The sequence below is a fragment of the Pristiophorus japonicus genome, unplaced genomic scaffold (assembly GCF_044704955.1).
Source record: "Pristiophorus japonicus isolate sPriJap1 unplaced genomic scaffold, sPriJap1.hap1 HAP1_SCAFFOLD_621, whole genome shotgun sequence".
In the NCBI taxonomy this organism is placed as follows: domain Eukaryota; kingdom Metazoa; phylum Chordata; class Chondrichthyes; family Pristiophoridae; genus Pristiophorus; species Pristiophorus japonicus.
The window spans coordinates 177,632-199,790 of NW_027254533.1; the positions used below are offsets into that span (position 1 = coordinate 177,632).

At 46.1% G+C, this 22,159-nt stretch overlaps 1 long non-coding RNA gene and 1 other non-coding gene across 2 annotated transcripts; both read right to left on the bottom strand.

The window, feature by feature from the left end:
- Window positions 1-1,443: 1,443 nt before the first annotated feature.
- Window positions 1,444-20,419, bottom strand: LOC139255693 (uncharacterized). Its single transcript, XR_011592064.1, has 3 exons — window positions 20,295-20,419; window positions 10,780-10,968; window positions 1,444-1,539 (listed from the first exon to the last, which is right to left on the bottom strand). It is a non-coding gene; the product is annotated as an uncharacterized lncRNA (long non-coding RNA).
- trnas-aga (transfer RNA serine (anticodon AGA)) lies at window positions 1,707-1,787 on the bottom strand. Its single transcript has one exon. It is a non-coding gene; the product is annotated as a tRNA-Ser (tRNA).
- Window positions 20,420-22,159: the final 1,740 nt, after the last annotated feature.

Here is a 22,159-nt window from a genome sequence, read left to right on the forward strand (position 1 = left end):
ATCAACACCAAGAAACAAGTAAAATTCTGCATTTTGTAAATGCTGCCACCGCGTCGGGAAGTAGAACCACGGTCTCCGGCGGAACAGGCGGAGATACTCACCACTATACGAACGAGCATGAGTTCTATCAGAGCAGGAAGCGAGCTGTGAATGGAACTGGACACCATGAGAAGACGACAGACACATTGAGAGACAGAGACAAACTGACAAACAGGGAGAGACAGACAGCGAGATAGAGACAACAAGAGACAGAGAATGTGAGACTGAGAAGGAGAGGCAGACTGAGTGAGAAAAAGACTCAAACACACACATATACAGAGATGTGTGTGTGTGATCTATAAAGAGAGAGGGAAAGAGTGAGAGAAAGAGAGTAATAAAGACAGTGACAAGGAGAGAGAGCGACAGATAGAGAGTGTCAGAAATAGAAACACAAATGATGGAAATATTCAGCAGGTTAGAGATAGGAACTATCAGAGGCAGGCAAAGACATGGACAGACAGAAATGATGGCGAAGAGAGAGCCAGTCTGACAAAGAGTCTAAGAGAATCCCATTGGAACAGAACTGGACACCGTGAGAAAGAGATAGAGACACAGGAACAGACAGAGTGAGTCAGACTGAGAGTGAAAAACACACAAACACAAACACACCTCTCTTTGGAACAGACAGAGTGAGTCAGACTGAGTGACAAACACACAAACACAAACATACCTCTCTAAAGAAAGAGACAGGCAGAGACCGAGCGACACCGATACATTTCACAATTTCATTTCATTATCGGCTCAGAGTGTCACAAAGTTGCACATTCAACAGATGAAAATCGGGTATCACTGATGAGAATGGGAGGAAATCTGTGTTAAATTAAAGAAGTACCAGGAGTCAGGTGCGAGAACACGCGGGAAACATCCCATTGAATTTTAAGGCCAACGCCTTAACCACTCGGCCATTCTGTTCCTGTCAGAATATGGATTCTGTCTCTGTGAGAAACTGGGCTTCAACCCCACCCCCACAGAAACACATATATGTCGGCTTTCAGTGAGCATTTACGAACATTTTTAGTAATATTGACACGGGGGAAACTCTCCTATTCTTTTTCGAGTAATGCTCTGGGACCTTTCATATCCACCCGATAGTGCAGACTCAGCTTCAATTTAACATTTCATCCGAAAGTCAAAAGCATCAACAATGCAAAATTCCCCAAGTGCTGCACTTGATTGTTAGCCAACATTATATGCTCAAGTATCAGGAGTGCGACTTGAACACACAAACTCCTGATTCAGTCGAGAATGCTGCCACTGAACCAAAGCCGATACAAAAGTTCACAACCTTATTATTTTCCCCAAGTCTTTTTTATAAGTTCCAGGACATACCAAATTCATGGTGATGATTTCCACAGACAGTTGCACATACACAGATACATATGTAGAGATAGACAGACACAGAGACACACATAACCAAAAATTTGCACTCACCAACGGGCATGCACAGCTGCCTCAGACATCTCGAGGGGTAGACAGGCTGAATCACTGTCGCAACTTTGACTGATGTTTGCGATTTTTGAAACGGATGTATCGTGAATATTGCAGATTAATAAAAATGAGAAAAAAATGTCAGTGTTGAAAGGTGTGGGACGTTATTCCATCGATCTCAGGATCAGTTTGGCAGAGAACCGGTTAAATTGTGAAATGGAATGATAAATACTGAGAATCGTGGTCGGCAGGATTCGAACCTGCGCGGGATAACCCAATGGATTTCTAGTCCATCGCCTTAACCACTCGGCCACGACTACTGTGTCGCTGCCTTTTTAATCGTTACTCAGAAAAATCTCAGTCATCCATCTCTGTGCAGCAGACGGCCAAAGACTCCTGAAAAATTCTCCGTTTGCTAAAAATGTGGACGAGGGAATCTCCTCTAAATGTATTTTTACAGTTCGATATTGTTCTGGAACTTTTTAATATGCATCTCTGCCAAGAAACAGAAGTAAAAAGCTGCATTTTAAAACAACTGCCTCCCCGTCGGGGAATTGAACCGCGGTTTCCCGCGTGATAGGGGGGCATACTCACCACTATACTAACGAGGAACTGACGAGTACCATTTCTGTCAGAGCAGGAATCCAGCCACTGTGAACAGAACTGGACACCAGGAGAAGTCGACAGACACATTGAGAGACAGAGACAAACCGACAAACAGGGAGAGACAGACAGCGAGATAGAGACAACGAGAGACAGAAAGTGTGAGACTGAGAAGGATAGGCAGACTGAGTGAGAAAAAGACTCAAACATTTTCATATACAGAGATGTGTGTGTGTGATCTATTAAGAGAGCGAGGGAAAGAGTGAGAGAAAGACAACGATAAAGAGAGTGACAAGGAGAGAGACAGATAGAGAGAGAGTGATAGAGACTTAAACAGAAAATGATCGAAATACTTCTCAGCTTACAGGCAGGGAGTAACAGAGACAGGCAAAGACATGGACAGACCGAAATGATGGGAAAGAGAGAGCCAGTCAGACAAAGAGTCTGAGAGAATCCCATTGGAACAGACGTGGGCACCGTGAGAAAGAGACAGATTGAGAGACAGAGACAAACAGAGAAATAGGGACAGACAGAGTGAGAGAGACAAAGACTCAAACATACAAACACAGACACAACTCTCTGAAGAGAGAGAGAGAGGCAGAGACCGAGTGACACAGATACATTTCACAATTTCATTTCATTATCGGTTCAGAGTGTCACATTGTTACAGAAAATTGCTGATTCAACCGATGAAAATCCGGTCTCACTGATCAGAATGGGAGGAAATCCGTGTTAAATTAAAGAGAAACCAGGAGTGGGTTACGAACCCACGCTGGAAAAAGCCATTGAACTTTAAGGCCAACGCCTCAACGACTCCTGTGAGTACCTGGATTCTGTCTCTGTGAGAATCTGGGCTTCAACCCCAACCCCACATACAAACACATACACATCGGCTTTCAGTGAGCATTTAGGAACATTTTTAGTAATATTGAGACGGGGGCAACTCTCCTATTCTTTTTCGAGTAATGCACTGGGAACTTTCATCTCCACCCGAGGATGCAGACGGAGATTCAATTTAACATTTCATCCGAAAGTCAACAGCTTCAACATTGCAAAATTCCCCAAGTGCTGCACTTGAGTGTTAGCCAAGATGATATGCTCAAGTCTCAGGAGTGCGACTTGAACAGACAAACTCCCGATTCAGTCGAGAATGCGGCCACTGAACCAAAGCTGATACAAAAGTTCACAACCTTATTATTTTCCCCAAGTCTTTTTAACAAGTTCCAGGACATACCAAATTCATGATGATGATATCCACAGACAGTTGAACATACACAGAGACATACATACAGATAGGCACACATAGAGACACACACACACACACACACTACCAAAAAGTTTCTCCTCATCTCGGTCTTAAATGGCTTACCCCTTATTCTTGGACTGAGACCTTGGTTCTTGAACTCCACAGCAACGGGAACATTCTTTCTGCCTCTAACCTGTCCAAACTCGTCAGAATTTTATATATTTCTATGAGATCGCCTCTCATTCTTCTAAACTCCAGTGTATACCGCCCAATTGATCCAGTCTCTCCTCATATGTCAGTCGTGCCATCCCGGGAATCAAGCTGGTGAACATTCGCTGCACTCCCTCAATCGCAAGGACGTCCTTCCTCAGATTTGGAGACCAAACTGAACACAATATTCCAGGTGTGGCCTCACCAAGACCCTGTGTAATTGCACTAAGACTTCCCTGCTCTTATACTCAAATCACCTCGCTATGAAGGCGAACAGGCCATTTGCCTTTTTACCGCCTGCTGCCAACTTTCAATGACTCATGTACTATGACACCAGATCAAGATATACACAGAGTGCCTTAGACAAATAGAGGGATAGACAGGCAGGGCCACTCTCGCTACTTTGGCTGCCTTTTGCTTTTTTCTATCCGTATGTATCGTGAATATTGCAGATGAATGAAATAAAGAAAAAAATGGCAGCGTTGAAAGGTGTGGTACACGGGGCAACTCACGACACTTTTTCGAATAATGCTGTTGGAACTTTAACATTCACCCGAGAGAGCAGACAGAGCTTCAATTTAACATTTCATCCGAAAGTCAACAGCTTCAACAATGTAAAATACTTGAAGTACTGCACTTGAGTGTCAGCCAAGATTATATGCTCAATTCTCAGGAGTGGCACTTGAAATCGAAAATACTGCCGCTGAACCAAAGCCGATATCAAATGTCACAACCGTATTATTTTCCAAATCTTTTTAACAAGTTCCAGTACATACCAAATTCATGGTGATGATATCCACAGACAGTTGAACATACACAGTGACATACATACAGATAGGCACACATAGAGACACACACACACACACACACTACCAAAAATATACATGCACCAACGGACATACACAGAGTGCCTTAAACATATAGAGGGAGAGACAGGTTGAATCACTGTCGCTAATTTGGCTGATTTTTGCGTTTTTCTATCCGTATGTATCGTGAATATTGCAGATTAATGAAAATTAGAAAAAATGTCAGTGTTGAAATGTGTGGGACATTATTTTACCTAACTCTGGATCCGTTTTGCAGAGATCTGGTTAAATTGTGAAATAGAATGAAAAATGCTGAAATCAGTAGTTGGCAGGATCGAACCTGCGCAGGAAAACCCCAATGGATTTCTTCGTCCATTGCCTTCACCAACCAGACACGATACTGGGTTTCTGCCTCTTTAAATGTTACTCAGATAAAACTCAATCATCTATCTCTCTGCATCAGAACGCCACAGAGTCCTGAAAAAGTCTCCGTTTCCGAAAAATTTGGAAGAGCCAATCTCCTCTTGCTGTATTTTTACTCTTCTATGTTGCTCTGGAACTTTTAATATGAATCTATACCGAATAACAGAAGTACAATTCAACATTTCGTAAATGCTTCCTCCCGCATGACAGGCGGGGATACTCATGACTATACTAACGAGGTGCTGACGGGTGTAGATTTTGAGACAGCAGGAATCGAGCTGTGAAAAGAACTGGACACCGTGAGAAAGAGACAGACACATTGAGAGACAGACACAAAAAGAGAAACAGGGAGAGACAGACAGCGAGCTAGAGAAATAGAGAGAGAGAGCAAGTGTGAGACTGAGAGGGATAGGCAGACTGAGTGAGACAAAGACTCAAACACACACATACACAGAGATGTGTGTGTGTGTGCTCCATAAAGAGAGGGAGGTAAATAGTAATGGAAAGCCAGAGACAAAGACAAAGACATGGACAAAGAGAGCGACAAAGAGAGAGAGAGATAGTGAGAGAGAAGATAGAGAGAGAGAGACAGAGATAAAAACAGAAAATGATGGAAATACTCAACAAGTTAGAGACAGGGTCGAACAGAGACAGGCAAAGAGAGACAGACAGGCAGAGACATAGACAGACAGTGATGATGGGAAAGAGAGAGACAGTCAGACAGAGAGACTGAGAGAATCCCTTTGGAACAGAACTGGACACTGTGAGAAAGACACGGGCAGATTGAGAGACCGAGACAAACAGAGAAAAAGGGAGAGACAGAGTGAGTCAGAGAGAGGCAGTGTGAGGGAGGCAAAGACTCAAACACGCAAACACATGCACAGATCTCTAAAGAGACAGAGGTAGAGAGTGAGGCAGAGACTGAGAGACAGAGATACATTTCACGATTACATTTCTTTATCGGTTCAGAATGTCATAGAATTACAGTAAAATGCAGATTCAACAGATTCTTACTGCAGTTGTACTGGGCCTTGGTGAGGCCTCACCTGGAATATTTTGTTCTGTTTTGATCTCCTAATGTGAGGAAGAACGTTCTTGCTATAGAGGGAGTGCAGCGAAGGTTCACCAGACTGATTCCCGGGATGGCTGGACTGTCATTGGAGGAGAGACTGGATCAACTGGATTTTTATACATTGGACCTTAGAAGGATGAGAGGGGATTCCATAGAAACATAAAGATTCTGGCGGGATGGGACAGGTTAGATGCGGGTAGCTTGTTCCCGATGTTGGGGAAGTCCGGAACCAGGGTACACAGCCTTAGGACAGCCATGTCAACGTGGTGCCAATTATATCATATTCATTCATTGCTGCCTGTGCAGTTAATTCTTCCACCTTATTACAAATACTCCTCGCATTGAGGCACAGAGCCTTCAGGCTTGTCTTTTTAACAACTTTGTCCCTTTTGACATTTGCTGTAATGTGGCCCTTTTTGAAAGGAATGACAAGGGTGTATGCGGTTACAGGAGGATGTGAGGGGAAACAAACATAATACGAGGGGAAGAGTACATCCGCGATGGACCAGTATGATAGCAAAATGAATGGAAATATAAGGGGAATATCGTTATCCGTGTGCCGGAGAGAAAGATGCCTAACTATAGGTCCTCGCCCAGTGGGAGACGGGAGCAAGGATAGCTGCGGGTATGACAATACTACGGAAGGATGTGTCAGTGGAAAAAACCCTGCCCGAACCGAACCCACACATTACAACGATCAAGGGCGAGGGGAATATTGTGCGGTAACTAGCCTGGGAACTTACGTGACTTCAAGACAATCGGTGGCAGTGGGAAGAGCACGCATGACATGCCAGGAAGACAGTGACATGAAATATAAGCGATGAGATTAAGCAAGATATTGATGTTTACATGTAAGAGCAAGCACAATCAATTCCCCTGTTACTTGAAGATTTAACTAGCTCAAGAAATAACATTAAAATATATCAAGAGCTGAAGGATAAAGCAAAAGAACTGGACAGTGAAATAAAGGATAACCTGATATTATACATCCCTGGATAACGATCCTTTCACATAACCTAGTGGCAGTACAGATAGTTATAGCCTTGATTTGGTTGGTGATGTTATGTAACAAGTGCAAAGATAGGCGAGGCTTACCCGAGCAAAGTTGGAAGATAGGGATTATAATTATATCCAATGTGTTAGTCCTAGTGCAGCTGATAGTGTTGCTGATGCTCCTGGGAGACTGTGGAGGCAGATACAAGAGACGCAGAAAGAAGAGGTTGGCCAAGGCCCGTAATCAAGAACGCAGAAAGCCTTTGCTAGATCCAAAGAAGGTTAATCAAACAAAAAGACGGCATGAATACCTGATCTGAGTCATGAGTGTCCCAATCCGATCGCCTGATCAACGATACCGAGGCAGGAGACACACGAATCAAGACAGAATAAGGCAGGGAAAGCAAAAGTGTTGTTCATCGTGCGATATTTTTAAGGGCTGGTCACCTGAAGCCTACGCAGTCCTCAAATTGATGTGGCATTCAATTGAGGTAATAATGGTAGTGGAAGTGATATGTATCGTGATCCAACTATATCTGATGTGTCAGATCAGAGAGAAATACAACCACGTGGTTCTAGCCGAACAGCAAACAGCCTTGTTAATTATGTAATGTAGGCATGATAGGGAGGCGAATAATTTTGTAACGCATTAGGGAAACAACCAAGACCCCGAGCTTATGCACTGCCTGTACAAAAATAAATATAAGTGGCGTGCCAATATCCCAGGGAAATGGTCAAGGGTGGTATGTAAAGACTCCGCAAAAGATGGAACTACGAGCGATCCCAGGGATATGAACTTGATATCACCATTTCCAGCAGATAGCTCAGAACATATATGTGCTCAGCTGATTATTTAGAAATAATCAGGGACCAACAGGAGGGACTGAAAGGGCAGATTAGAAATTGTAATTACAACTAATAATAATAATTGCGATGTTTTAAAATGGAGTTAACAGGTTTTTAAAATGGAACCCACAGCCTGTTTTTCAGACTGTGGGAAGGATGTGTGGGATGCCTACCACAGAGGAGCAGTGTTCCAATTCATAGACCAAAGGGAGCTGGGCACGGACACATATAACATAGAATTTGAATTGTATAGCAAGATAAGAGTTAAATAAAAAGAATCATAACAACATGTGTTTGGATTTCCCAATTAAGGCATATAGAAGCCAGATTGGAGGAATCGCTGAACCAATCATTCATGTATTAATCAGCATTTATTAATTGTAACTTGCGTAATTACGTAATGCGATAATTTGAAACTGTATAATGTAAGTTGTCTCTGGCAGTATCTTCGAGCATTCTTTCAAGGATAGCTCCCCTGCCGGCTTGTATTAATAAAACCTGCATTTAGTTTAAGGCTAACAGAATCCGAGTGGTGGTTTGAAGTTAACCCTAACAAGGTTAGAGAGATAGGGAGAGGTGTAGGGGCCCGTGGAGGTTAGAGAGATAGGGAGGGGTGTAGGGCTGGAGGAGGTTACAGAAATAGGGAGGGGTGTCGGGGCTGGAGGAGGTTAGAGATAGATGGGGCGGGGCCATCGAGGGATTTGAACACGAGGCTGAGAATTTTAAAAGCAGTGCTTCGCTGGGGCCGAGGAGGGGGGAGAAGTGCAGGAACACAACCCCCTCACTACCTACCCTGCACTAACCCTCATCATCTGTTACATCACCTGGAGTTCATGCGACACTCCTCCCCCTCTCTCTTGGTATTTATCTACTCACTTCCTCACTCAAAGCTTATCTCCCATTGACAGTCCGTGTGAGTGCCCTCGTTGTCCCAGAATTGCTCCCCTTGGACACCGACTGACCTTCCCCGTGCCTCCGCCGCCCCTATCCTGTTCCATGACGGCCGACAAATTCAGGTTGTGTTCCAGTTAGCAAGCAAAAGATCCGGGCAGCGCGGGGGGAGGGCTCGTACAAATTAAAACACATGGCGGGCCGGTTAGGGCATGGGGGGGGCCCACAGGCCATATGTTTGACACCCCTGATCTACCCTGTCAAGCCCAATAAGAATTTTGTTGTTTTAAAATGAGATCACCTCTCATTCTTCTAAACTGTAGAGAATATAGGCTTAGTCTACTCAATCTCTCCTCACAGGACAATCCCCCCATCCCAGGAATCAGTCAGGTGAACCTTCGTTGCCATCCTCAATGGCAACTACATCCGTCCTTAGGTAAGCAATCAAAACTGTACACAATACTCCAGGTGTAGTCTTACCAGGGTCCTATATAATTGCAGTAAAACGTCCAAGAGCAAGTTATTATTTAAATGGAGAAAGATTGCAAAGTGCCGCAGTACAGCAGGACCTGGGGTCACTTGTCCATGAAACACAAAAGGATAGTATGCAGGTACAGCAAGTGATCAGGAAGGCCAATGGCATCTTGACCTTTATTGCAAAGGGGATGGAGTATAAAAGTGGGGAAGTTTTGCTGCAGTTATAAAAGGTTTTGGTGAGGCCACTCCTGGAAAACTGCATGCAGTTTTGGTTTCCATATTTACGAAAGGATATAATTGCTTTGGAGGCAGTTCAGAGAAGGTTCACTAGGTTGATATCAGGGATGAGCAGGTTGACTTATGAGGAAAGGTTGAGTAGTTTGGGCCTCTACTCATTGGAATTCAGAAGAATGAGAGGGGATCTATCGAAACGTTTAAGATTATGAGGGGACTTGACAAGGTGGATGCAGAGCTGATGTTTCCACTGATGGGGGAGACTCGAACTAGAGGGCATGATCTTAGAAGAAGGGGCCGCCCATTTAAAACAGATGAGGATGAATTTCTTCTCTCAGAGGGTTGTAAATCTGCGGAACTTGCTGCCTCAGAGAGCTGTGGAAGCTGGGTCATTAAATAAATTTAGGACAGAAATAGTTTCTTCAATGATAAGGGAATAATAGGTTATGGGGAGCGGGCGGGTAAGTGGAGCTGAGTCAATTATCAGATCAGCCATGATCTTATTGAATTGCGGAGCAGGCTCTGTGGGCCGTCTGGCCTACTCCAGTTCCTATTTCTTATGTTCTTATGTTTACTATTATCCTCAAATCCTCTTCTAATAAACAACATACCATTTGGTTTCTTAATTGCTTGCAGTACCTGCATATTATCTTTCAGTGATTCGTGTCCAAGGACACCAAGATCCCTCTGAACACCAACATTTCCAAATCTCTCACCATTTCAAGTAGCTGTTTCCAGTCGACTTTGGCTAAACCACATCTCAGCTTAGTAAAATTGGCTTTTCCCCAATTGAGAACTTTTATTCCTGGTCTATATTTGTCCTTTTCCAGAAGTACCCTGAATCTAACTGAATTACGATCACGAGCACCAATGCTCACCCACTGCTACCCCTTCCAGCTGCCCAGCTTCAGTCCCTAATACTAAGTCCAGAACTTCCCCCTCTCTTGTTGGCCTTGCTACGTACTGGCTAAAAGATTCAGCTGGTTGCTGACCCCTCTGTGAAGGGAAATAGGTCCTTCCTAACCACTCTCTCGAGGCTCCTCATAATTTTATACACCTCATTAACGTCTGCCCTCAGCCTCCTCTGTTCCAAAGAAAACAAACCATTAAGTGGGTTGATGGGCTGGAGGAGGTTACAGAGATATGGAAGGGTGAGACACTGGAGAGATTTGAACACGAGAATGCGTATTTTAAAGGCTGATGCCACCAGCCATCACGCCCAGTACAGAATGTGACTCACTACCAACAGGAAGGACGTTACGTTAACTACTACAAATGCATAATGAGAGGAAATCAATCTCTGTCCCTTTAACTAACAGCGACATGGAAAGAAGGAAATTAATGACCTTTAAATACCTGGTCCACTTGGCACTGAAGTGTCTGAAACTCATAATAGGAACTCATAAATGGAAATAAAATACTGACAGATGTTAAACTGTTTTGTTGACAAAAGAAATCACGATTTAACTTTTAAAAGATAAATAGTTTAACAGGGCTTGAAACATACTCACCCGATAGGCCTACTCAGGATCCACCTCTCAAGAACCGCGATTGGTTGCAGAACACGCTGCTCCCTTGGCCCTCCGGCCTCTGATCTCTCTTCCTGTTGGTTCCCAGGGCAATCAATCACCATTCGCCAATATCCCACTGCCAGATTAAGTTGAGGGGCTCGGAGGAAGAAATAAAATGAGGCTGTGAATCTGAGTTAAGAAATAAAATTAGAAAAACATGATTAAATGAACGAGGAAAGACAATATAAACTAAAGCGTACAATCCTAAAGGGGGTGCATGAACAGTGAGACCTGCGGGTATATATGGACAAATCGCTGAAGGTGGCAGGACAGGTTGGGAAAGCAGTTAAAAAAGCTTGCAGGATCCTGGGCATCACAGAGTACAAAAGCAAGGAGGTTATGATGAACCTTTGTAAAACACTGGTTCGGCCTCAAGTGGAGCATTGTGTCCAATTCTGGGCACCGCCCATTGGGATGGGATACCCTTAGAGAGGGTGCAGAAGAGATTGACAAGAATGATTCACGAGATGAGGGACTTCAGTTTTGTGACTTGACTGGAGAAGCTGGGGTTGTTCTCCTTGGAGCAGAGAACGTTGAGAGGAGAATGGATAGAGATGTTCAAAATCATGAGGGGTCCGGACAGAGTAGATCGAGAGCTACTGTTCCCATTGGCGGAAGGGTCAAGAACCAGAGGAGACGGATTTAAGGTGGATGAGCAGAAGAACCAAAGGCGATGTAAGAAAAATCTATTTCATGCTACGAATTGTCAGGATCTGGAATGCACGGCCTCAAAAGATGGTGGAGGCAGACTCAATCACAGCTTTCAAAAGGGAATTGGATAAGTACCTGAAAGAAAACATTTGCAGGGCCGGGGGGAAAAGGCGGGGCAGTGGGACTAGCTGCGAGCCGGCAAGGGCTCGACGGGCCGAATGGCCTTCCGTGCTGTAACCATTCTCTGATTGTGTGAGCAGAACCACTCTGTTCCCTGACTCAATCTAAAGCCTTCCTGTTTGTGAGCACCTCTGTTAAACCTGTTTATCTCCGCCTTAAATATATTCAATGATCCAGCCTCCACAGCTCTCTGGCAGAGAATTCCACAGATTTGCAAGAAGAAATTCCTCCTCATCTCATTTTTAAATGGTCTGTGGAGAAAGGCTGCATTTGTAAATAGAACAGGATTTACTGGGATTGCTTTGGGTACTGAACCATGTTCATTCTGGCAGCTCTTGTTTGTTTCTGATTATCTTAATAACCCCTATATATGGGCTGGAGATTAATATCTTGTATAAATGTTGAACAAATTATATTCGTTTCAAACACAGTGTGTCGAATATTTGATTCCTCCATGATCAGAGGAGACTAATTGATGTTCTGTTACCGACTGTTCCATTTTAGTGCTTTTTCTTAATCTAACTTATATCACTTCTCACCTAGTTCACCTTCTATTATATCAAACCCCAAACTTGTCCCGTTTGAGTACATGAGTTGCAATTGTAGTAGACTTAACTGCAGTGTCTTACTTTAAATTCAGCTGAAATCCTTTGAACCACCCCTTTATTGAACTGCCTTGCAAAAGATTTGAAATCCGTTACTTTCTGTAACCTGGTTTTGGAACCGATTGAATTTTAAAATGCATCCACACATTTTGCACGTGATAGCCTGTGAAATATTCTGATATTTGTAATTGTCATTGCCACAAACTCAGCTCTCTAGCCACCGATTCAATCCCTCTCCCCAACTTGTGTCTGTGCCTGAACCGGACTGTTTGCATCCTTGGTGCCATATTTAATCCTGAAGTATGTTTTTGACCACATATCCACATAATTAAGAATGCATATTTCCACCTGTGTAACATCGCCCTTGCCTCACCTCATCCGCTGCTGACCCCTCATCCCTGCCTTTGTTACTTCTGGATTTGACTATTACAACATACTCCTGCCACATTCTCACCTGCATAAACTAGAGTTGATCCAAAATTCGCTTGCCCGTGCCCTAACTCTCACCAAGTCCAGCTCACCCATCAGCCCTGTGCTCGCTGAACGACATTGGCTTCTGGTTCAGCAACGCCTTGATTTCAAAATTCTAATACTTATTTTCAAAACTCTCCATGGCCTCGCCCCTCCCTAGCTCTGTAAACTCCTCCAGCCCCAACCAGCACCACACCGCCACCTCCCCCCCCCACCCCCGACCCATGAGATATCTTTCTTCCTGAGCATTCCTGATTATAATTGGTGGCTGTGCCTTCTGTTGTCCAGGCAGGCCCCAAGTTCTTGAAAACCCAGCCTAAACCTTTCTGTCTAACCTGTGCAGTACCTTCCCTGGCAGTTCTTGATGGGATACTGCAGAGCAAGCTTTTCTCTCTTATCTAATCCATGCTGCATCTTTCCACGGAGTGTTTGACAGGAGAGTGTAGGGTGAACTTTACTCAGTATCTAACCCGCGTTGTTCCTCCTCTGGGTGTGTTTGATGGGATGGTGTAGAGGGAGATTTACTCTGTATCTAACCCGTGCTTTACCTGTCCTGGAAGTGTTTGATGGACAGTGTCGGGGGAGCTTTACAGTGTATGTAACCTGTGCTGTACCTGCGCTGGGAGTGTTTGATGGGACAATGTCGCGGGAGTTGTACTCTATATCTAACCCATGCCGTAACTGCGTTGGGAGTGTTTGATGGATCAGTCTATGGGAGCTTTACACTCTGACTAACCCATGCTGTGCCTATTGTGCGACTGTTTGATGGGACAGTGTAGAGGGAGATTAACTCTGTATCTAACCAATGCTGTACCTACCCTGGGACTGTTTGGGACAGGCTAGAGGGTGATTTAACCTTCAATATCCAAGGCTGTATCTACCTGAGAATGTCTGGTGAGACATTGTAGAGGGAGCTTTACTCTGTATCTAACCTGTGTTGTCATCATCATCATCATCATCATAGGTAGTCCCCGAAATCGAGGAAGACTTGCTTCCACTCCTGAAGTGAGTTATTTGGTGGCTGAACCGTCGAATACGAGAGCCACAGACTCTGTCACAGGTAGAACAGATAGTCGTTGAAGGAAGGGGTGGTTGGGTGCAGCACGCTCTTTCCACTACCTGCACTTGTTTTCTGCATGCCCTTGGCGATGAGACTCCCAGATGCACTTCCTCCACTTAGGGTGGTCTTTGGCCAGGGACTCCCAGATGTCAGTGGGGATCTCGCACTTTATCAGGGAGGCTTTGAGGGTGTCCTTGTAACGTTTCCGCTGCCCACCTTTGGCTCATTTTCCGTGAAGAAGCTCTGCATAGAGCACTTGCTTTGGGAGTCTCGTGTCTGGCATGCGAACTATGTGGTCTGCGTAGCGGAGCTAGTCGAGTGTGGTCAGTGCTTCAATGCTGGGGACGTTAGCCTGGACGAGGACGCTGATGTTGGTGTGCCTGTACTGCCAGGTGATTTGTAGGATTTTGCGGAGACATCGTTGGTGATATATCTCCAGCGAGAAAAATTGTCTACTGTACATTGTCCATGCCTCTGAGCCATACAGGAGGGCGGGTATTACTACAGCCCTGTAGACCATGAGCTTGGTTGTACCTGCCCAGGGAATGGTTTATGAGACAGTGTAGAGGAAACTTTACTCTGTCTCTAACCCGTGTTTTTTCTGTCCTGGGAGTGTTTGATGGGACAGTGTAGAGGGAGCTTTACTCTGTATCTCACCCGTGCTGCACCCGCCCCGCGAATATCCGCTGGAATAATATAGAGAGAGATTTTCTCTACACCTAACAGATGCTGTATCTGCCGTGGAATGACTGGGACAAGTTAGAGAGAGATGTAGTCTGTGTCTAACCTGTGCTGTACTTGCACTGGAAACGTTTGGTGGAACAGTATAGAGGGAGCTTTATTCTATATTTAACCTGTTAAGTCCAGAAAAAGTAATGTGATTGAGTACTATAGAGGTGAGTAAGTGTGACCTGTCTCTTTATTCTAACTTCAGAGTGCACGTACAACATGGAAGGTCTGCTTATATACAGTGCTCCCAAGGGACGCTGGGATCCCTTGGGACTCCAACAGATACGCCCTGTGGTGGTGGTAGAATTTTGGTTACATAGAGTTATATACATCACATCACTCCCTCCCAAAGTCAAAGTACACTTATTTGCAAGTTGAGACGATCTGGGGCTTTTCGCTCCCGAGTCGATCGTCTCGGTACAAATACAGGTGCAGGTGAGTTCGTTGGTTCTTCGCTGGGCTGCTGCGCAGCTGACCTTGCTGGGCTGCTGGGGATGATGAGTTCAGTTTCGTGGTCAACCATGATGTTGGTTGCCACTTGTGTGTGTGTCGGAGGGTCGAAGTTGGTTGCTTGTGGCTGTCTGTGAATCGAAGTTTGGTTTGGTCCAAATACTTTCTGCAAGTTAATCCATTTGCGAGTTTGACCTGAAACACCCTCCTCCCTTCTTTGGCTATGACAGTGCCAGCAAGCTATTTGGGACCATGTCCATAGTTGAGTACAAATACAGGGTCATTGACTTCACTATTGCGTGACAAATCTGTGCGATCACGGTACATGCTTTGTTGATGCCACCTGCCCTCGACTTATCATGGAGATCAGGGTGAACGAGAGAAAGCCTTGTTTTGAGCATCCTTTTCAGGAGCAGCTCAGCTGGGGTACCCCGGTGAGAGCATGGTGTCTGGTGCAGTGGCTGAGCAGGACTCGGGACAGGTGGGTCTGCAGGGAGCCTTTTGACATGTGTTTCAAGCTTTACTTGATGGTTTGGACTGCACGTTCTGTCTGGTCATTGGATGCGGGCTTGAACGGGGCAGATGTGATGTGCTTGATCCCATTGCGTGTCATTAAATGCTTGAATTCAGTGCTGGTGAAGCACGGCCCGTTGTCGCTAACAAGGACATCAGGCAGGCCGTGCGTGGCTCGAAGGTTTTCGAGGGTGGCAGTGGACGTGCTTACAGACATTATTACAGACTCAATCCAGTTAGAATAAACATCCACAAGAACGAAGAACATTTTGCCTAAAATGGGCCGGCGAAGTCAACGTGGATCCTAGACCACGGTTTGGAGGGCCATGACCACAAACTTGGGTGCCCTGGGTGCATTGCTCAGTTGCGAGCAAGTGGTGCATTGGCGCACGCAAGACTCCAAATCTGCGTCGATATCGGGCCTCCACACATGGGGTCTGAATATAGCTTTCATCATTACTATGCCTGGGTGGGCACAGTGTAGGTAAGGTTTGAACATTTCCCTCCCTTTCTTGGGAAAAACCACGTGATTACCCCACAAAAGACAGTCAGTCTGTCTGGACATTTCGTCTTTACGCTGCTGGAATAGCTTGATCTCGTCATGCATCTCCGCTGGGACGCTGGACCAGCTCCCATGGAGGACACCGTTTTTACAAAGGACAGTAAAGGATCCTGGCTGGTCCAGATCCTCATCTGGCGGCCGTAACGGGTGACTTTTCATTTTCAAATGCATCCATCACCAAGAGCAAGTCTGCAGGCTGTGCCATTTCCACCCCGGTGGTGGGAAAAGTAGCCGACTGAGGGCATCAGTGCAGTTCTCTGTGCCTGGCCAGTGGTGAATTGCATACTTATCTGCATACAGCGTGAGCGCCCATCTTTGGATGCGAGCAGAAGCATTAGTATTCATACCTTTGCTCTCTGTGAATAGCGATATGAGCGGCTTATGGTGAGTTTCTAACTGGAACTAAAGCCCAAACAGATACTGGTGCATTTTTTCGCCCCGTAAACGCATGCGAGCGCTTCTTTTTCAATCATGCTGTAGGTCCTTTCGGCCTTGGACGAACTCCTGGTCGCATGGGCGACCGGTTGCAATGTTCCCAAATCGTTTGCTTATTGTAACACATGTCCGACCCTGTACAAAGATGCATCGCAAGCTAGCACTAAACGTTTACATGGATCATACAGGACAAGCAGTTTGTTGGAACATAACAGATTTCGGACTTCCTCAAAAGCAGTCTCTTTTGATTTCCCCCGTGCCTAATAATCTCCCTTGCACAGCCACATGTGTAGAGGTTCTAGCAAGGTGCTTAACCCAGGTAGGAAATTACCAAAATAATTGAGGAGCCCCAGGAAGGACCACAGCTCCGTCACGTTCTGTGGTCTCGGCGCGTTCTTGATGGCCTCCGTCTGGGTGTCAGTGGGTCTGATGCCATCTGCCACGGTTCTTCTCCCTAAGAACTCGACCTTTGCCGCCAGGAAAACACACTTCGAGCGTTTCAACCTGAGTCCCACATGATCTAGCCGACTTAGAACCTCTTCCACGTTCTGCAAGTGCTCGACGGTGTTCCGACCTGTGACCAGTATATCATCCTGGAAAACCACAATGTGCAGAACCGACATTAGCAGACTCTCCATGTCCCTCTGAAAAATAGCCACGGTCGATCGAATTCCAAACGGTCATCTAATGTAGATGAACAGACCTTTGTGCGTGTTGATGCAGGTGAGGCCTTTTTAAGGTTCCGCCAGCTCCTGCATCATGTGGGCCGAGGTCAAGTCCAACTTGGTGAATGCCTTTCCTCCTGCCAGTGTCGCAAATAGTTCATCTGCCTTTGGTTGAGGGTACTGGTCCTGCAGCGAAAAGTGGTTAATCATTACTTTATAGTCCCCACAAATTCTGACCGTGACATCGCCCTTGAGAACCAGAACAACCTGACTGGCCCACTCGTGAAATCCACCAGTGCGATGATGCCCTCTCGTTGAACTCGATCTCCACTTTCTCTCGCATCATATATGCCACTGCCCGTGTCTTGTGATGGATGGGTCATGTACCGGGAATCAAGTGGATCTGCACCTTCACCCTCAAGAAACTTCTGAACCCTGGCTCAAACAATGACGGAAACTTGCTCAGAACCTGGGCACATGAGGCGTCATCGATGGATGAAAGCGCTCGGATGTCATCCCAGTTCCAACGTATTTTTCTCAGCCAGCTTCTGCCGAACAGTGTGGGGCCATCTCCTGACACTATCCTGATTGGGAGTTCGTGTACTGTTCCATCATAAGAGACTTTTAATACTGTGCTGTCAATTACTGGGATCAGCTCTTTAGTGTAAGTTTTCAGTTTGGTGTGAATGGGGCTCAGCTTGGGCCTGTCGAAGGCCCTTTTCTCATGATGGACTGACTCGCACCCATGTCCAATTCCACAGATACTGGAATTCCGTTCAGTTCAACATTTAACATGATTGGTGGACATTTCGTGGTGAAGGTGTGTACCCCGTACACTTCTGCCTCCTCGGTTTGATTCACTAGTTCAGTTTAATCCACCATGGATCGGTCTACCACTGCAATGTGGTGCTTTGCAGTGTTTGCAGCTCATCTGCACATTCGCTGGAGGTATCCCCTTGTTCCACAGCCTTTGCACGCATAGTGTTTGAAGCTGCATAATGGGCTCGATGATCACCTCCGCAGCGCCAACAATCTGTTAACTGCCTCGAATTAACGCTTGATGGCAGACTCTGAGTCATCTGAGATCATGCAGCTGCAGGCGTGTACATTCTGCCATATGCATTCCTGCCAGGAAACGATGTTACTTTGTGTACAGTACTTGCTGAAACATCTGTGTGCTGCGAAATTTGTTTGGCTGGTGGACATAAATGCCTAGGCTATCGTTATGGCTTTGCTCAGGTGCGGTGTTTCAACAGTCAATAGTTTGCGAAGGTTATCCTCATGGCCAATGCCAAGCACAAATAATCTCTTCGCATTTACTCCAGGCATCCATCAAATTCGCAATGTCCTGCAAGGTGCCTTATTTCACCGACGTAGCTCGCCACTTCCTGGCCTTCAGACCGTTGACATCTGTAAAATTGATACCTTACCATCAGAATGCTCTCCTTCGGATGTAGGTGCTCCTGGATCAGCGCACACAGTTCTTCATACGATTTGGTTGTTGGTTTCACCGGAGCAAGAAAATTCTTCATGAGGCCATAGGTTGTTGCCCTGCAGAGAGTGAGGAGGATCGCCCTTTGTTTGGCAGCATTCACATTCCCTGCCAGCTCGTTGGCCATGAAGTATTAGTCGAGTCGCTGCATGAAGACCTCCCAATCGTCCCCTTCTGAGAATTTCTCCAGGATATCAACAGTTCTCTGCATTTTCACATGATGATTCATTCTCTCGTCTCCAATTGTTATGTCCAGAATAAAGTAATGTGATTGAGTACTGTAGACATGAGTAAGTGTGATCTTGGTCTCTTTGTTCTAACTCCAGAGTGCAGTACAGCATGGGAGGCCTGCTTATATACCATGCTCCCAAGGGATGCTGGGATCCCTTGGGACTCCAACAGATATGCCCTCTGATGGCGGTAGATTGCTGGTTACATTGGGTTGCATACATAACATAACCCATGTTGTACTTGCCCTGGGAATGTCTGATGGGACAGTGTAGAGGGTGCTTTAATCAGTATGTACTCCATATCCGTTGTACTCCGTAGAGGACGAAATCATCATTGTGACTCCAGGAGGAGCTCCTCAGCCACAGGGGAAGACGGTTGAGGAGGATTCTAGTGATGACTTTCCCAGTGGCTGGTAACAGGGAGACTCATCTGTAATTGCCACAGTCGGACTTGTCCCCTTTGTTAAAGATGTTCACGATTACTGCATCTCTGAGATCTCCAGGCCTGCTCTCCTCCTTCCAGATGAGAGAGATGAGGTCATGCATTCATGCCAATATTGCCTCTCCACCATACTTTAGTGCCTCAGCGGGGATTCCATCCGCTCCCATTGCCTTGTTGTTCTTGAGCTGGCGGATGGCCTTTTCTATCTCGTGCAGGGCTGAGGTTTTGCTGAGATGTTGGCGGGTAGCATGCTGCAGGATGGAGTCGAGGACACTCGAGTCAAAGGCAGAGTCTCGGTTAAGGACATCTTCGAAGTGCTCCTTCCAGAGGGTCCTGACTGCCTCAGTGTCCTTGATGAGTGTTTCACCATTCTTGGCCAGCAGTGGGGCGGTGCCTTGGGTGCTTGGGCCATAAGTGGCCTTGACTGCGATGAAGAATCCTCGCACATCATGGCTGCCGGCCAGCTGCTGAAACTCCTGTGATTTCTCCACCCACCATCTATGCTTTCGGTCACAGGTTTTTTCTTGGACCTCGGCCTCAAGCCATCTGTAATGCTGCTTTGCTGCTCCCGAGTTGGGTTGTTGTTTTAGGTTCAGATTTGCCCTGTGCTTGAGATTAATTAGCTCTTGGATCTCCTGGTCATTCTCATCAAACCAGTCCTGGTGTTTCCTCGATCAGGCCAACATCCCCAGCATCGAAGCACTGACCACACTCGACCAGCTGCGTTGGATTGGCCACATTGTTCACAACTATTTTAAGTAGAACAATAATCAAGTTCCCCTGATTAAAGGGTGGAGGGGGGTCACACTCCAGAAACTTTCATTAAAGTGCCCCCTTGTTTTTTTACGGAACCAAAAACACAACTTAACAGTTCAACATAAAGATAACTTTTGTCAAATCAAATCAAATGAATTAAAATTACAATTCTGTTCCCTCTTGAATGATGCACTCCAGTCTCTCTGGTGCTCACCTCTCATGGAAGGCCACGAATCTACCAGTGGACACTCCATGCTCAATCTCCAGGGATACCATGGCTCGACACATTGTTCACAAGACTCCCAAAGCAAGGCTCTACTCGGAACGCCTCCACGGAAAGCGAGCCTACAGTGGGCAGAGGAAACCTTTCAACGACACCCTCAAAGCCTCCTTGATGAAATTCACCAACCCCCCGATACCTAGGAGTCCCTGAAAAAAGTCCGCCCTAAGTTGAGGAAGTGCATCTGGGAGGCCACTGAGCACCTCGAGTCTCATCGCTGAGTGCATGCAGAAACCAAGCATAGGAGCATGTGGCAAACCAGTCCCACCCACTCATTCGTTCAACGACTCTCTGTCCCACCTGTGACAGAGACTGTCATTCCCATACTGGACTGTTTCGTCACCGAAGAACTCATCTTTAGAGTGTAAGCAAGTCTTTCTCGATTTAGACGGACAGCCTGTGATAATGATGATGTGTATCTCACCTGTGTTGTGCATGTCCTGTGCATTTTTGGATTGGCTGTTTAGAGAGATGTTTACCCTGCTTCTAAATTATGCTGTACTTGCCCTGGGAGTGTTTGATGGGACAGTGTAGAGGGAGCTTCACTCTGTATCTAACCTATGCTGTACCTGCACTGGGAGTGTTTAATGGGACAGTGTAGAGGGAGCTTTACTCCATATCTAACCGATACTGTACCTGACCTGGGAGTGTTTCATTCCTCACTCCCTCAGTACCCTGTGTTACTCACACTCCCACAGTACCCTGTGTTACTCACACTCCCTCAGTACCCTGTGTTACTCATACCCCCTCAGTACCCTGTGTTACTCACACTCCCTCAGTACCCTGTGTTACTCACACCCCCTCAGTACCCTGTGTTACTCACACTCCCTCAGTCCCCTGTGTTACTCACACTCCCTCAGTACCCTGTGTTACTCACACTCCCTCAGTACCCTGTGTTACTCACACTCCCTCAGTACCCTGTGTTACTCACACTCCCTCAGTACCCTGTGTTACTCACACTCCCTCAGTACCCTGTGTTACTCACACTCCCTCAGAACCCTGTGTTACTCACACTCCCTCAGTACCCTGTGTTACTCACACCCTCAGTACCCTATGTTACTCACATTCCCTCAGTACCCTGTGTTACTCACACTCCCTCAGTACCCTGTGTTACTCACACTCCCTCAGTACCCTGTGTTACTCACACTCCCTCAGTACCCTGTGTTACTCACACTCCCTCAGTACCCTGTGTTACTCACACTCCCTCAGTACCCTGTGTTACTCACACACCCTCAGTATCCTGTGTTACTCACACTCCCTCAGTACCCTGTGTTAATCACAATCCCTCAGTACCCAGTGTCACTCACACTCCCTCAGTACCCTGTGTTACTCACACTCCCTCAGTACCCTGTGTTACTCACACTCCCTCAGTACCCTGTGTTAATCACACTCCCTCAGTACCCTGTGTTAATCACACTCCCTCAGTACCCTGTGTTACTCACACTCCCTCAGTACCCTGTGTTACTCACACTCCCTCAGTACCCTGTGTTACTCACACTCCCTCAGTACCCTGTGTTACTCACACTCCCTCAGTACCCTGTGTTACTCACACTCCCTCAGTACCCTGTGTTACTCACACTCCCTCAGTACCCTGTGTTACTCACAATCTCTCAGTACCCAGTGTCACTCACACTCCCTCAGTACCCTGTGTTACTCACACTCCCTCAGTACCCTGTGTTACTCACACTCCCTCAGTAACCTGCGTTACTCACACTCCCTCAGTCCCCTGTGTTACTCACACTCCCTCAGTACCCTGTGTTAATCACACTCCCTCAGTACCCTGTGTTAATCACACTCCC